Source organism: Pipistrellus kuhlii, unplaced genomic scaffold, assembly GCF_014108245.1.
Source record: "Pipistrellus kuhlii isolate mPipKuh1 unplaced genomic scaffold, mPipKuh1.p scaffold_m20_p_16, whole genome shotgun sequence".
In the NCBI taxonomy this organism is placed as follows: Eukaryota; Metazoa; Chordata; class Mammalia; order Chiroptera; family Vespertilionidae; genus Pipistrellus; species Pipistrellus kuhlii.
The window spans coordinates 16,559,299-16,577,702 of record NW_023425471.1 but is presented as its reverse complement, the minus strand read 5'-3'; the positions used below and the strand labels follow the sequence as shown (position 1 = coordinate 16,577,702).

Here is an 18,404-nt window from a genome sequence, read left to right as displayed (position 1 = left end):
TTGCATCTACTGCCTATTATCCTCACAAGAGACACCAAAGCTCGTTATTTCATGTGAAGCAGCCAGCCATAGAGAATTATTTTTTTAAATAAAATTAAGGCTTTCTATAAGAGTTTTTCTTTGTTAATAATTTGAGAAACTATCCAAAATCTCATGTTTGTATCGATCTTTACTATATTGAGTTCTGAATTTTTTCTTTTGAATTACTCTTTAATAAGTGGTTCTTTAAAATAAGGATAAAATGTTTAGGAGAACTAGAGGCAGAGGAAAATAACAATTGCAGGCTTTAGGCTATTCATACTAATTGTCATTCAGTAAAGAGAGCACACTGAGGCAATTCAGAAGTGGAGAATTAACTAGTTTTATTAATTTTAAAATGCTAAATATTACTGCAGATGCAGTAGTGAACTTAGTGATAAGGTGATCAGAACTCTATTTCTATGCTATTGACTACTATAAATTTATCAATAATAAACAAATTGTGATTGCAGCTGTGGCTTACATGTACCTGTATGAGTAAAATTTAGTAGTTAAAGTATGTGCCATTTTTCTTTTAAAATCCAATATAATTGTGAAAATTATTTGTCTAAATCATTTGAAAACAAAACCTTTATCAATATAAACTTTGGAAAGTGGCTGTCTAATAATGCTTTTTGATAATTGAATTTTCTAATATTTTTCTGTTGGGACTTAGATTTTATCTCAGTGTTGGTGATCTTTATATGCATCTTAAATATTTTTGACAGTGATTTAGTCTCATAGTGTAATCTTATAAAAAATTAACTATGTAAATGTGGCTAGACCATATAAAATCATTATTTTATAACTTAGCCCATTTAATTACTTCAGTTTAACTCAGTTTTGTTTTTAGAGGAGACACAGTTTTCTAAGTATGTGTCATAGCACCAGATTACCTTACAGAATCTTATAAAAGGTGAATCACAATCACATCTTTAAATCTATTGAAAATTCAGTCATAGTTTTTGATTATTGACTAAGTATTGGCAGGTTTACAGAACTAGTATGTAAACAGATGACTAAAATGAGAGAGGAATAAGTAATTTTAGTGTACCCTTCCCTTGCACAGAAAAAAAATGCATTCATATCTGTTTAGGCTTTTTGAAGAATATAGATGTATCAAAATATAAAATAACAACTTATATTTTCTTCTTTTTGTTTGCTTCTAGTATTAAAAAAATGAAAAATTACTATTAAGAATTAGCCAGACTCTTCTCTTTCACTCATGTTTCTCCATTTTCTCTGACTTTCTTTTAAAAAGCATAGGATTCTAAAATATTTTTAGATATTTATTGTGAAATTATTAGTTGCATTTAACAACTAAACAAATACTACATTATAATGTTTAGTGAATTTTAACAGTTATTAATTTGAATTAAAGTCTGTATGATTCCTAAAATAATGCTTTTTAGGTTTGGAGTATTGAAGGATGAATTCATGAAGAAGATGCCTAAAAGTTAGAAATTATTTGAAAAGGGAAAACAGAGGGAAATGATTTATAAATCGAAACAGTGTCATAAATGAAGCGTCAATACTATAAATTTAAATGGCTTATGTGAGGTCTAATAAAACAGCTTAGTGATATCCAAACCATTGCTTTGTTAGAAATACCAGGGACAGGTTGTTTGGGGATTCAGGTGAGAAACCATGGGGAAACTAGTGTATAAGCAGGACTTTAGTTCCCTCCTCAGAATTATATGAGGATGTTTGTTAATATGCAGATGCCTGAGCCCACCATAACCTCACAAATGAAATATCTGGTGATATCACCCAGGGAATCATAGACAGCTCTCATAACTGGTCATTCAATAGGCAGGACTGAGAGTGTATATTATATTAAATAATTACATATAGGGGTCACAGGAGGGTTGACAGTTCTACCATACAGCAAACGAGGTTGTAAGCCAAGGCCTAGAATTTTTTTAAAAAATCAGGTATTCTGCCAAATGAAGGCCTGGTTTAATGCAGAACCATGGACAGCTCAGAAGCAGTCTTATTTCTCTATGAATCTGAAGTTTAATACTGTGGTTTCATTTGTGGGCAAGTTTCATTTTGGCCTCACTAGCTCTACCCTAGAAGAAATAACTTTTCTTTTTAAAAAGGTCATCCCCCTATTAATGTGTGTCAAACTTCCCCTTATCAGTCACTCAGCATTCATGTATGATGGAACGTCTGGTGAATGGATTAGGATTTTCTTTGCAGAGCTGAGATTGGCTCACCCGCATTGTTCATGATGTTTTCTTTCATTAAATTTTTGTCCATTCCTATAGTTCTATACTACAAAATATTTTATGGTTCTTAAGAGTTCCTCTGAAGTTGTTATTGATACTCCCCCCCAACATATATTTTTTTTATTTTATTTTTATCAATGGGGCATCAGATGCTTGGTGTGATGACAGTGAAATACAAAAACCAGGTGGGAGGAATTAATAAGGGCAATGATTTCAAGATTTAGATCTCCAAGATTAATTACTTATAACTTATCTCAGTATTCTAAATTAGTTTAACAAACTTGAGGTCAAAATAGCACATGTTTAAAAAACCTTTGTTATTTGTACTAAGATGCATGTTTTTGATGATATCTTTTTCTAGATGGCAGTAAAAGAAACATGGAGAGATTTACTTTGTTCATCAGAGAATTGTAGTGTGTACGTCATGGGATGGTTAGTGGTTATTATCAGTTTTGATCCCAAAATAAACAAAATGCTGATTATGTTTTTTTTAAGAACTTAGAACCAAGTACCAGACTATGCCATGTTCATGTCAGAATTCATCTCTAACCTTTAAGGGTTTTTCTTGTTCACTTTTACTGTGATTTGCATTAATTTGCTCTCTGGACTTTTGTAGATTGACCTTGGTTGCCAGAAACGGAATGTTCTGTGTTAAAGAACATAGGCCCTATTCAAAGTTACCTAAGCAGAGAGGAGAGTGTGACCAATTGCCTAGGTAATATGTAGTGACAACAGAAATATTATGCTAGTATAAATGCATTAAGTTTTCTGTTCTCAGTGGGTATCATATCTGAAGGCCTGGCTGGGACACACCAGATAAGACAGACTGAGAAGGGATAGAATACCAATGACCTTGCAAGTAGAGGGAACCAAATATTGAAGAGATATACCCACAAAACAGCCATTTAAATTTTAAGGGTTTGTTTACAGAACACAGTGATAAATGTTACTAAAACAAAAACTGTGATTTCCAGCTATTGCTAACTATGAGAAGTTAAATACCAAAAAATCCCAATAAAATGTAAAGTTCATAATTTTCTATAGGTTTAATGTTTGATTCATTAAACCAGATAAGTATCAATTATATATGTAGTCAGATATTTCTAACACCATGAATTCTAAACAGTTTAGTATACCAATTTTAATTAAGGTCCTAATTATACCATGCTGTCTATGAAGTTCACTACTAACTTTTAGTATCATCATTTGGTCCTATGTATCTTGATTTTTGTTTGTGTCTAGTAATGATAACTGCAAATTAGGTACCCATTGGTATTAAATAAAGGAGTATATTTTAATTGAAAACTAAAGTTATATATTCAAGATAACCTAAAATATTCAACAACTTTAACTTCATTATTTTGTGTGAACCACTTTTAAGTAGCTAATAAAGCATGCATGTAAACAAAAATAAGCAACTTACCAGATTGATTATGTGAACATCATTTATTCTTCTAAAGCATGAATTTTTCAAACATGCCTTTTATTACTGTTTTAAGAAAGAAATTATTTACATATACTTTGAGTTTCCAATAATTTTTATAGCCTATTTTTATTAATGGTTTAACTGACAGATCTAATAGACTATTGTTTTGGAAAGTTGTACAAAAAAAACATATCTGTAGCTTAAATGACCCAGGATACCTTTTTGGTTTTGGAAATATTCTTGTTACAGAGTCTTTGCTAATTTTGAAATCTAGACAATCTTAGCAATATCTTTAAGAAATGAAAAATATGTGGGTCTTGGCATTTTGGTAGGGCATTTTTCCTTTGTACATTTTTTGTAAAGTCTAGACCAGAAATGGGCGTAAAAATCGACTCCCGCTTTAATAATGTATTTCATAGATAAACCAATAAGTTTAATTCTTATCTTACTACAGTCAGCTTATAACTCATTATTTGCAACTTACATAAGTGATGAAAGTCTTCATCTCTAAAGATTCCTTGGCTTCTTCTTCTTCTCACCTGGACCCTATTGTCTTTTTTGAATATTTTGCCTACAACAAAAAATGAATTTATCAAGTATCTTTTTCTCTTTTGTACTAATGAGACTTCCATAAGTAAGTAACAATAATTCCTGATGCCTATGAAGTAACCAATGACCTTTTGAAATAACCTAATCCTGAAAAAAGAAAAAAAAGGAGAATGATAATAGTCAACAATATCATAATTAAACATATAATTTAGCTTTTCTGAAGTGATGAAATCTCTATATGTATCTTCATGGAATGCCTCCTTTGTCTGAATCCTTGCCTCTGTGCTCTGCTCACAGTGGAAAAAAATGATGTCTTTATCCCTATTACCCAGTGCCATTCATGTTTTTCTCTTCCTTCTCTTAATTTCCACTCAATCCAAATGAACCCACTTCTATCATCTGTTTGCTCAGTTACTTTAGTACTTGATACTAGTTCTGGAATTGGGCAATCAAAAGTCTTCATTTAGCATCAAGTTAATTCAATAAGTATTTATTGAGTACTTACTATGTGTCAGGCACTACTTCAGATATTTTGGATACATCAGTGAACAAAAGAGCAAATATGCAAGCCTCTGGATTATTACATGGCTCAGACATAACCAATAGGTAAATTATACAGTGTGTTAAAAGATGATGAGTGCTGTAGAAAAGAAGAGGAAGATCTTTTGATGTGCATTATAATTTGAATAGAATCAAGGTAGTACTTTCTGAGAAAATGACATTTGAGCAAACACAAGAATGAGTCAAGTGAGTGCATCATGTTAGATATCTGAGGGAGAATAATTTTGGCCTGAGGGAATACTCAATTCAGGATTCCTAACTCTTACGTTAATTTGCTCTTGCTGGTACTTTATTTACATATGACTACAGTAAATATATATATAGAATGACCAGATTATTATGATCTCTGAATGCATAATAATCTGACCACTAAAAATAGCAAATAAAGTTTCAAAACATATAATAATGGAAATGCATATACTGTATATGTCACAATATATATTTATATACTGTGTATGAGGCCCCTAGAACCATAAGAAATGCAAAAAAATAACTTTAATAACTCATTCTCAAATTGCCCCCCTTAAAAATAAAATTTCTCCCCTGTGGGGCATGAGCCACATGCTGGGAAAAACTGGTCTAACCACTAGGGTGTATACCTGAAACTAATACAAAGTAAAAATAGATAAATTTGGGAGTTGTTGGCATAAGATAACATTAAGAGCTATGAGATTGGATGAAAGAACCAAGGAAAAGTATAGATGGGAAAAAAAGATGAGGGACATGGCTCCAATGTTAAGAGGTGGTTTAAGCCAGGAGAAAATAGCAAAGGAGAATGAAAAGGAGTTATCAGTAAGGTGGGAGTATAAACAAAAGAATGTGGTATCCTGAAATATCCTTCTACTTATAAAATCTATATTTTGGGTGCTCATTTACCTTGTCCTGCCCTTCCTAATCACTATATCCTGACTTTTTATCTATGAAATAAAAAAGAGCACTATCATGTTTGGCATAGTGGATAGAGCGTCAGCCAGTGGAAAGAAGAGTCCCTGGTTCGATTCCCATCAAGGACATGTAGCTCGGTTTCTGGAATGATCCCCAGTAAGGGCCATGCAGGAGACAGCTTATCCATATTTCTCTCTCATTGATATTTCTAACTCTATTGCTCTCCATTCCTCTTTGTAAAATCAATAAAACATGATATTTCTAAAATCAAAAGGAAAAATCAGTATGTTTTGCAAAATATTGTAGTGTGCTAACAATTCCAAAAGGTACCAATCAATATTGATCATTCAGTAGTGTAAGGTAGAAAAATAGAATTTAGGGGAAAGGAACATAAGTTATGTCAGGAAATTAGTTGAATTAACATTGATCCTATATCTCTAGTGTAGATAAGCTTATTCTACAATACATTGCTGTGGTTGAATTAATGGCAAGATTTCTTAGTAGAAAAAACACATTGTTGTGAGCATTTGTGTTCACATAGCTGAATTAAATCCCTCCAACAATGAAATATAGTTAATACAGTATCTTGAAAAGAACCTAAGTGGGATTCAGGGAACCTGGATTCTAACTATGCTCTGTGGCTGACTGATTGCATTAACTTCAAATCTATCATTAACCTCCTTGTGCCTCATTATTCTCATTTCACCAAATAAGAAAAATGAAATATTCCTCCTTTCCTACCTCACTTCAATGTTGTGAATTTAAATGTGTGAGAAGTGCTTGAGATGCATAAAATTTGATGGAGTGTTTTATTCATGAATTCAAGGCATTCGAAGTAATTTGACCATGATGGAAAGTTGCTTCCTTGCACATTATTTTAGAATGACTTTTTTGTTACTGACCCACACATTTATGCAGCATATTACCTACTCCAAACTGTAAAACAAACACAAATCAACCTTGTGCATAAGCATTACATCTACATACTTTGTATTATTTCATAATAGTCATCAGTCACCTATTTACTAATTTAATGTATGCTCATCGAACACATATAAAGCCTCAATTCCTAAGTAACAATGATAGTCTTCCATTTTTATATTCTGCTGCTATTTAAAATGTTCTTAAAAGCCATGATATCCATTGTTCTCTCATTCCGTGAGGATTATATGAAATATATACTTGTTCCTATTTTAACTTTTATTTACTTCCCCACACACACATTTATTGAGACACTAGGTGCCCAGTGCACAAATTTGTGCACCTTGAAAGGAACTGTGGGCCACGAGGCTGTGGTGGGCACAGGGACAGGTTTTGGCCCATCCTCTAAGCCACTGCCTAACCCTTCCCACCATGGCCCCTGTTCCCCTGTCTGCCAGCAGTCCCACTCCCACTGCTGCCACTCCCACATGCTCATGGTGTCAGTCCTGCTTGCACTCACTGACAGCAGGGCGATTGGGGCCAGCTCCAACAGTGAGTGAGGCTGGCACCTGCAGTGGGTGTAAGAGATGGCTGCTGGCCCTGATTTCCCTTCAGGAGCAGAGGGAGGTGGAGAAGCCCTGAGGGGCAATCAAGGCCATTTGTATATATATTTCAGAAAAATTTTTATTCACATTTTTTGTTCTTAAATAGTATCATTTGCTGTTTTGCTATCAATTTTGAATTACTTATATGTTTCTATATTATTCTTTATCAAATATATGGTTTGTAAATATTTTCTTTCATTCCATAGGTTCGTTTTTTTTAATTTTGTTGATTGTTTATTTTGCAGTGAAAAGGCTTTTCCAATTGATGTAGAATCATTTGTTAAGTTTTGATTTTGTTGCTTGTGCTTTTAGCATCAGATTGAATAATTTATTGGCAAGACTGATAGAAAGGAGCATTTTCTCTATACTTTCTTCTAGGAGTTTTATGATATCATGCCCTTTATACATTTTGAGTTTTTTTTTTGTTTTTTTTTTTGTGTGAGTGGTGTTAAGATAGCAGTTCAATTTAATCATTTTGCATGTGAAGAGCCAGTTTTTAAAATACTGTATATTGAAATACTTTTCTATTAACCATTCTTGGCTCCCTTAGTAAATAGCAGTTGACCATATACCAATATTTGTGGATTTATTTCTTATCTCTCAATTTTGTACAATTGGTCTGTCTGTTTTAATGCTGATGCTATACTCTTTTGATTACGATAGCCTTGTAATATAGTTTGAAATCAGGAAGGGAGATGCCTCAGATTTTCTCCTTTCTTGAGATTGTTTTGCTCCTTGAGTCTTTTGGAGTTCCATATAAATTTTAAGATTGTTTTTACTATTTCAATGAAAAATGACATTCTGATTTTGATAGGGCTTACACTGAAACTGTACATGGATTTGCATAGTTTGGACATTTTAACTATATTAACTCTTTGATCCAAGAGCACACCTTTACATTTACTTGTATCTCTTATTGTTTCTTTCAATAAAAAAATAATATTCAGTATGTAGGTCTTTCACTTCTGTGATTAAATTCCTCCTAAGTATTTTATTTTTAATGCAATGGGATTCTTTATTTTCTTTCCTGAAAGTTTCCTTTTAGTGTATATAAATGTAACAGATTTTTATATGTTCGTTTTATTTTAAGGAACTTTCTGAATTTGTTTGTTAGTCTAACAGTCTATGCATAATACCTAGGTGAGAATGTGTTCTAAAATAGGAGCAGTAGAACAGAGGATTAAATTATCAGCTTTCATGAAATTATCTTATTTTAGAGTTGTTGTTTTTTTTGTTTTGTTTTTTTTTGCTTATATAGACCTCCTCTGATTAATGAATAATTCTAGTGACACTTGATGATATCTGTGTTTCCTAATGTGGCAATCAGGTGGAGAAGTGATATGCAAAATCTCAAAAAATTCTACATCCATTGTGATATGGACAAATTCATTTTTATTTAATTTGGTAGGCATATAGTTGTAACTTCAAAGTCTGCTGGTTGCTATATGACCTTGAACTTGTCACATATCCTTTCTAAACATCAGTTTTCTTATCTTTAAAATAAGCCAATAAGACAATTAGTACAGATTTTAAAAAGCTATTTGTTTGTTCACTCACCCATCAAATATTGATTGAGAACCTCCTATATACCAGATGTTGTTTTGGGTGATTGATTACAGTAGTGGATCATAAGGGGGAAAAAAAAGTTCTTGTTCTCAAGAGTATTAGGTTCTAATGAAGGAGATGTAAGAATGACATAATTTTTTGGATGCTGGTAAGTCCTATTCAGAAAATAAAAATGGGCAATGTGGTAGAGTGTGACTGGAATGCGAGTTGGGAAGTAACACTAGATAAATCAGAAAAGGACTCTTAAGAAAATGACATTTGAAAATGTACCTGAACACTGAAAAGAAAGGAAATATCAAATAAGATACACACAAAGGGAACAAAATGTGTGGACCTTTATAGGGGGATTCATCTAGGCCAATTGGAGGAATAGCATGAGTCATATATAGTGATAGATGATATGGGCTCTAGGAAATGAGGAGAAAGATCTGGCAGGTATCCAATGAAGTTCAGAATTCTAGAACACTGCAAGTAGTTTATAATTTTTTTTCATAGATTAAATCACAGGTCATTAGGGTTTATATTAAGGATTGTGATGTGATATGAATTTTGTGTAAGTATATATTTATTTTGGATGGGGCATGCATTATGGGAATTTTTGTAAATCTAAAAGAATTTATGTAAATTGTTTAGTGTGTTAATATAGTGTTGGTAAAAGAGTGTTGGTGAGAATGATGGTGATTTATTTAATTCCCTCACCTTCTTAAAATCTATATTTGATGTGTAGATTTAAAATATGTATAGTAAAATCCATGATCTGCTATTATTTATTCACAACTTGGTCCAGTTTTGAGTGATAAGGCAAATTTTATCAGCCTTCAGTGTCCTCACTCCCTTGTTAGAACTCTCCACTAAGATTACAATGGCAAAGACTTCTCTGACTTACATGTCACTGAGAACTCAAAGAGAAGAGCAAAACTAAAGCAAGAAGATAAGAAAACAGTTTAAAAACACCAACAGTGTTTTGGGAGTAAAGATTGTCCTTTTAAAATTTGAGGAAGAAAAGATATAAGGGATGCTCTTTTGCACATTCTAACCAACCTTTGAAAAGTATTGTGTTATAGGCTAATAACTCTGTCACTGCAGCCAATTGCTGATGGTTAACCTTTAAAATAGCGCAAACCTCTTGGCTTCAAAATCAGAAGCCAAGGAAATAAACCATAACATAGTATTTTCTATGCTAAGTATCAATTTCTCACCTCAGTTTAAAAAATGTAAACATAGATTCTGCAACAAGGCTGATTGTGGAATTCTTTATAAGCTTTCAGGATATAATTGTTATTGGTGATCACAACTCTTCAATTTCACTTTTGTCATTGGTGCACTTGAATTTAACCTGAATCAATAATTATGATACCTTTCAAGTAGGGGTGGGGAGCTTGTATTAGGTGGTAGGATTGTAATTTTAAACTCATGAAGCATTAGGTAAATATCACTCACTTCTCTGCCTATCAAACTGGCCACTAATATTTCCACATCTTAAGAGTTATCAAGTGTTGGCAACTATGTTGCTGCTATGATTTCATTATAAAATATGATTTTATTTGGTGATTTTAATTGTTTGTTGAATGAATGCATGGCACTGCCTCTTTATAATAATCTAATCAAATAGAGTTGAAGAAACTAATTTGAGAATTGTCAGTATGTACACTTTTGGCTTCAGTGGAAAGTAAAAGATCAATTTTAACAGCTAGCTTTTTTTTCAATCATACAATATTTGTCTCACTGAATAAAGATTTCAGACTTTAACTAAATACATAGATAGATAATGCACTAATTTGAAAGGGGAAACACAAAATTTTAGTATAGGAAATATAGGAAAGAGGATATTGTCCTGGAAAACCACAGCAAAATTGTTGAGGTGGAGGGTCTTAGGTGTGACTAGCTCTCAGAATGATTAAGCTAGCTATTATATTGAGTTTCTTTTTTGCTGTTTTCTTCCAGACCCTATGTTTGAGATTTATTATAAAGATCTGGACATTATTCTAACTATCTTGTATCTTTCTAACTTGCAAGTGAAATACTTTTACATAAAAAGAAACTACACAGGTCATAAGAAGGAACATTTTAAATCCTGAATTCCAATTTCATTTTTTCTATCTTAAACATATTTTCCCTGAATGATGAATGTGAGTGTTGAAGGATGATAAATACCACCCATAGGCTTTATAGCCTAAATGTTAACTTTGACACTCAGAGTTTAAAGGCATCATGAAAATTTCTCCAGCACTAATGTTCAAGCAATTTGGGTTTTACAGGCCACTCAGTAGATTTGAATGATGTAGTTACTTTGAAAAAGTAACCATAAAAAGCTATGTTCAGAGAATTGGTACTTTGCATTTATCAGAAGAACATAAATGTCAATTGATTTGCTTGTTATTTGGAGTATACTTTAATTTCTTAAATTACATTTCAAATCATTAGTATTTAATTCATGATTTTGAGCAGCAAACAGAACCTATTAAAAAGATTGGATATTTATTTCAAATTAGAGGCGTGAAAGGAAAATATAAAAAAATAACGCCCTCTTACATTATTTTTCTCTTAGCTCATCTTAGGTGTTTATAAGATATTTTTACAAGGAGCACTGCTGAAAATTTTATAAACAAACATTTTATTATTAAACATTTTCTTGTTGACTGGAGTAACATTGAGCATGGCAAAATATCTTCACAATTTTAACAGCTAGTTTTCTTTTTCAGTCATACAATAGTATTTGTTCTGCAGTGAAATTAATGTTTATGGAAAATGATATCCACATAAAAAATTGAAGGCAAATTGCCATGCAGTTACTATACTTGTGAATTACCTATTTTCTATGTATATTTTACATTAGATAGTAGTAATTACATAGAAAAGAAAACAGATGATGTTTGTTTTCATTGAAGGGATAGAAAATGTGCAATATGTTTGTGAATACCTGTCTTTTCATTCATGATCCAATCATCATATTACTATAAAATCACATAATTGACATTCCAAATAACTGCCTTTCCCCTTTGAGCAGCATATTGGGAGAGGAAAAAGAATTTGAAATACTTCCAAAGGTACTTCAAATGCCAATGGTACAGTTTCTACATTTAGGTGACTTAACATAGCCAATGTATTTTATTATGAGTGATCATGGAAGAAAACATATTTATTAGAATGATGTTGAGAGCATATATATCATGAAGGATGGATTTTTAAATTATTAAATAGAAGCTGTGGATACTATTTTTCATCCAGTGTAATAGAATAGATGAATCTTTTTCATAAAAATAAATTAAGCTTACATATGTAGGTGTATGTATATTGGCCAAGAAACGGGTGTCCTTTTAATTAGATATTCTAGTTAGATAAGTCATCATTAAATATTAAATGGTTCATCAAAAAAGATAGATGATAAAAACAGCATGGAAAATGCTAACAATTATTGAATCAAGGTGAAATTTTATGGGTATTCATTGTATTATCACATTTTTCTTTTAATTTTGTTTTTTATTGGTTTCAAGTGTACAGGAATAACTTAGTGATTAGACATTCAAACACTTTACCTAGTGTTCCCCTTGAGATTTCCAGTAACTAACGAACATGATACATAGCTATTGCAATATTGTCTACATTACCTATGTTTTACTTTACATCCCCATGACTATTCTGTAACTACCACTTGTACTGTCTTTTATATTTGAAAAATTTCACAATAATAGCTTGATAAAATAAAATGTAGGATGATACTAAGTATAAAAAACTAAAGCTGCCCTGAATACAAATTAAATTCTGATTCAATATCTACCTTAATACCCCAGAATGTTTCAAAATGATCATTAAAATTTATAAATGTTCCTCTCTTAAGGAAGTATTTCTTAATTATGCTAACACATCAAATGAACTTTTCTATAAGATTTTTTAAGACCCAGGTATAAACACTTGGTTAAGGTTACATAGTTCAAAGCGATAAAACACGAGAAACTGTTGATTTTAAACCTCATGGCTGGAGGATAATTTGCAACAGAGGTTTACCTGTCAACCACACAGAATTGCTAACATTGCTCTAAAGATGGTTATGTGGGTGTTTGAGCCTCAGGCTAAGATTGATGGTTCAAAGTGCCTTCTCTGTCAAGTTCCACAAAATCAGATTTTTCTTCCTGTTTCTTAGACCATTTTATCTATTCAATTTGGATTGTTAATATCATTTGCCCTGGCACTGCTGTCTGTCCTTTTGCAAAGCACAGAAATGACATGCATAATTGCTGGATTATTAAAAACATGTACCAATGCTCTGTGAGGTTGAATCCAAGGGGGTCTATATTAAATAATCTCCTCTGGTGCAGAGTCCAGAACCTCACATTGCCCTTCTCCTTCTCTACACAAGCAAGTAAATGCACAAAATAAAGTGGGAGTTCTCAGAAATAAGCATCCTACCTAATAAAAGAGTAATATGCAAATTAACCATCACTCTGCTACACCCACCAGCCAAGCCCACCAGCCAATCAGAGCAACTATGCAAATAAACCCAACCAACATGGCTACAGCCACAGAGAGCAGGAGAGAGTCTTGGATTTCCCAGGCAATGGAGGAAGCCAAACTTTCTACCTGCCCTGGCTAGCGTAGGCCTCCACTCAAGGCTACAAAATTTCAATTATAAAAGGTAAACAAATCCAAACAGAAAGCCAAGAGCAAGCAGGAGGCTTGGCTTTACTCCAGGCTACAAAGTTTCAATTGTGGAAGATACATAAATCCCAAATACCAGGGCCTCCACTAGGGGGTATGACTAGCCTGCAAAACACCACAGGCCCCTCACCCAGGCCCCTCACCCCACAGCCCAAGGGAACCCACACCCTGATCCAGGACACCCTTCAGGGCAAACGAGCCAGCCCCCACCCATGCACCAGGCCTCTATCCTATCTAATAAAAGAGTAATATGCAGATTGACCATCACTCCAACACACAGTAGCTGCCCCCATATGGTCAAAGATCCTGCCCTTATGTGGCCACAAGATGGCTACCACAAGATGCCAGCAGGGGAGGTCAGTTGGTAGGAACCAGGCCTGTAAGGAAGGGCAGTTGAGAGGGACCACACATGCAAGGGAGGGAAGATGGAAGTGATCAACCCTGCAGGGGAGGGCAGTTATGGGTGACCAGGCTCACAGAGGAGGAAAGTTGGGGGCAAACAGGCTGGCAGGGGAGCAGTTAGACATCAATCAGGCTGGCAGGGGAGTGGTTAGGGCATGATCAGGCTGGCAGGCAAAGTGATGAGGGTCAATCAGGAAGGCAAACAGGTGAGCAATTGGAAGCCAGCAATCCTGGATTGTGAGAGGGATGTCTGACTGCCCGTTTAGACCCGATCCCATCAGGCAGTTGAACATCCCTCGAAGGGTCCCAGATTGGAGAGGGTGCAGGCTGGGCTGAGGTACACCCCCCCCCATCCCGTGCACAAATTCCGTACACCAGGCCTCTAGTATGTCATATCCATCAGTATGGTTGAGGCCCAAACCCCAAGCTTCTGATTCAGTAGAACTAGGATGGGGCCTGAATATTTGCATGTTTAACAAGTGTGTAGATGATGCTCATGAAATTGGTTCCAGGGCAACATTTTGAGAAACTCTGATATAGGTAGAAGTTGGAGAATTAAACTACAGTTCTGAAGACCTGTGTTCCTGTCTAGTCTCTGCTTTTGAGATATAGCACATGGACCAAACTTTCAAGGTTCTCTTCATTCTGTACCATGGATGGTTAGATTGGTTTTTCATTTTTTGAAACCCAGTATGATATGATTTTGATTCACTGCACAATGTGCCATAGAAGGATAAATATGTCCCTTCATCTTTTTCACCATTATTTGTTCATTTTTTATGTCATTGGTGTTCTTTAAATTACTAACTTTCCTCCAAAGCATGTGAAATTTACATCTCTAATGCCAAACTGACCCCTGAATGCTGATCTTATATACCCATCTGCCTAGTTGACATCTCCATTATTAAAGGTACCTCAAATTCAACAAACACCAAATTGAACTTATGAACCTTTCCTACAAACCTGATAAAGATACACTTTGCTCTATCCCAGTAAATGCTACTAAAAGTCTGAGATTTATACTTGATTCTTTCTGAAAGTCCTTCCAACTGCCATATCTAATTCATCACTCAATACCACTGATTTAACCTCAGAATCTGCAGTTTTCCTGTATGCCCATCACTATTCTTGGCCAAGCTGCTATCATCTGTTATTGGGATGATTACAATAACTTCTGAACTGGTTGAATTAAAATGACTCTACCCCTCCCAACCAGAGAACTCTCTCTATAACTAAATCGATTTAAAAAAAATATATATTTTTTTATTGATTTTAGAGAAGGGAGAGAGAGATAAAGATATAAACATCAATGATGAGAGAGAATCATTGATCGGCTGCCTCCTGCATATCCCCTACTGGGAATTAAGCCTGCAATCCAGGCATGTGCCCTTGTCTTGAATTGAACCTAGGACACTTCAGTCCACAGGCCAATACACTATCCACTGAGCAAAACCAGCTAGAGCCAGATGGATGTTTTAAAAATGTGAAACTAGCCTTGTCACTTTCCTACTCTAAAATGGTTTTATTACTCTTGGTCTTAAGATGGTCTTCAAGGCCCAACATGGCCTACCTTACACTACATTTGCAGTATTCCCTTTCACGACTCCTTTTTTATTTATTTATTTTTTTTTGTATTATCTTTATACTCCAACTACGTAACTTTTTTAGGTCCTTCTAAATAGTGATGATCTCTTTTGACTTTGCACATATTTTTGCTCTGTCAGGAACTCTGCAGGCATTCAACAGTAATTTGTCAAATTACTTAATGAAAAAAAAAACACCTTAAATTTTTCCTAATGGGTATCCCCAAAAATGAGCTACCATTTGGGGCTGAATTTTAGAACTTTGGACATATGTGAACTGAATTGACAGCTTTGCTCTGATTTAAATTTTAGAAAATAATTTGACCTCTTTGCCTGTGACCCTCCTGAGAGCTGAATTAATACAGCAGGGCCATTGAGAGAAAACTCTAACTTTAGAAAGCCTTAGTTCAAGTCAAGGTTCCACCATTTCTTATCTTGTGTGGCTTTGGATAAATTTATTTTTAAAGTTTATATTCCCTCTTCCTTAGAGATTCTGATGGTGTCAACTTTTAAGGGTGTTATGACAAATAAATAAGCAAAACTATGATAAACACTTTGTGTAGTTCCCGTTGAATCCTAAATGCCCAGAAATTGAAGCTATTAGGTATTTGCAACATTTAGCATATTTCCAGGCATGTAGTAGGAGCACAATAAAAAGTTGTATGCAATTGCATAGATTTCACGTATGGTTTGTGTATAGTATTTTTATTACTTAAAAACCTCTAAGTATTATTTATGTATCACCTCTCAGGAGTTTCTCAGTTCTTCACCTATGCGAATCATTTCATATGTAAAAGAAAATAAAGTACCCAAATAGTAAAATCCATAGAGTACCTTAATTATGGATTATTTCATAAAATGTCTTCCAACCTAGAGATTAAGGAGAACAGTCTATTTTCTTTAGAATTATATTAATTCAATGAACATTCATTGAGCATTTACTGTATATAAGCCATGATAAATATAAAGATGAATAAACCATGCCACCATTTTACAATTTTATTTATTTATTTATTTATTTATTTATTTATTTATTTAATTTATTGAGGTGACATTGGTTCACAAAACCATACAGGTTTCAAGTGTACAACTCAATAAAACATCATCTTGTGCCAAATGTCCCAAGCAAAGTCTCTTTCTATCCCCATTTCCCCCCACTTTGCCTATTTCCATCTACCCTCAGCCCCTTTATCTCTATCACCTCATTGTTGTCTGTGTGTGTGGTGTGTGTGTGTGTGTGTGTGTGTGTGTGTGTGTTATTGTTTTGCTTAACCCCTTCACCTTCTTTCATCCAGTCCTCCATATCCCCTCCTTTTTTAAAATTTAGTTTTATATTACAGTTCACATCCAATATTATTTTGTATTAGTTTCATTGGTTAGATAATCAGATACTTTACAAAGCGTTCCCCCTGATAATTTCAGTACCCACCTGTCACCATATATAACTATTACAATATTAGTGACTATATTTCCTCTGCTGACTATTTTGTAAATACCAATATGTACTTAAAACCCTTCACCTTTTTCACCCAGCTCTCCAACCTCCATCCTCTGGCAACCATCAATTTTTTAAGTTCACTATCTCATATGAAAGTAAATATACACAAATAACCATGCAAGAAAAAGTGATAAATGTGGCTGACCTATGAAACAAAGGGTTATAGATATATATGGGAGGCACAATTAAATTCACTTGGAGGACTTCAGTTACCTGAAAATTCTATCCTTTTTTATTTTTTTATCAATTATGGTCTCACATAATTGTCCTTCTTCCCCCATTCCCATCCCAAATCCCTCCCTAGAAATGCCCACCCCCAACCCCATTGTCCTTGGCCACTGGCTAGGCCCATATGTATGCACACAAGTCCTTTGGTTGACCTCTTCCCCTTACCCCCATCCTCCCTTATGTTCCCTCTGAGGTTTGAGAGTCTGATCGCTGGTTCTCTTTCTCTGGGTCTGTTTATGTTGTTCATTATTTTCTCTAGAAGTGTGAGATCATGTGATCCAAGAAATACCCTTGTAAGAACCTAAATTGCAACAAGCCATAATGGTTATGCTGAGAGGTAAATGAATCAGTCTGTAGTGAGTTCCTTTCTGGGCCAACAGTTCTTTTGAGTCCCAATTTCAATGCCAGATAGTACCTTATGTGTACATGCCAGCCATGATATTTCAGATCTGGTTGGTGGACAAATGGTGATAATGCAGGTCCGCCTGTCTCTGGTTTGGTCCTGGTCATCCTTCAGCAATCCTCCGCTGCTGTCTGCTGGTATGCTGAGGCGTCGTCAGCAACTTCCATCTCTGAATTGTGTCTCTTCTGTCTTCATGGCTGGAGCGCTTCTGTCTGTTCCTCTCTGTTACAGGATTCCAGATGGTCTCGGAGTTGTTTTCTGAAAATATACAAACATATTCTCGACCAAAAGTTAATAAAGGGATATTTTCTTTAAATTTGATTTGGGATTCTTTTCCATCCCCCCCCCCAAATGATTTTCCCCTGGCTTGTTTTGTCACCATGTGTGTATTTTCATGGGTATCTTGCTGTTAGCGTTTTGAATGAAGGTTAATTTTCTAAAGCACAAATTTTTTAGATGTAAATTATTCTCAGGATATTTTTCCTTACATGATATTCTTCCACCATCACCCCATTTTTTACTTTAAATAATAGAAAACTTTTGGAAATTTTATACTGTAGTCTTGATAGCTTCTATCCTTTTTTAAAAATTTAAACTACATGGTTCTCTTTCTTCAGAAGCAGATAATTCTTCTTTGTGGCATATTCAGATCTTTTTCTTCATAGAGTGGAACAGTAAATAGCTTTCAAAGTGTGTTCCCCAGATCAACATTATCTGGGAATTCTTAGAAATGAAAATTCTTGAACCCTACCTGAGAGATATTGAATAAGGCCCAGCAATCTGTAAAGTTCTTGGGGCAATTTTGATTCACAATAAATTTGAAGGACCACTGTAGTAAAGGACCAGTTTGTAATAGAACAGGCATTTTCTAT

At 34.2% G+C, this 18,404-nt stretch overlaps 1 protein-coding gene across 4 annotated transcripts in view; it reads left to right on the top strand.

Moving 5' to 3' along the window:
* The window catches only part of DMD (dystrophin), a 1,962,662-nt gene that overhangs the window by 896,151 nt on the left and 1,048,107 nt on the right, over positions 1 to 18,404 (top strand). The gene's annotated exons all lie outside the window — the stretch shown is intronic.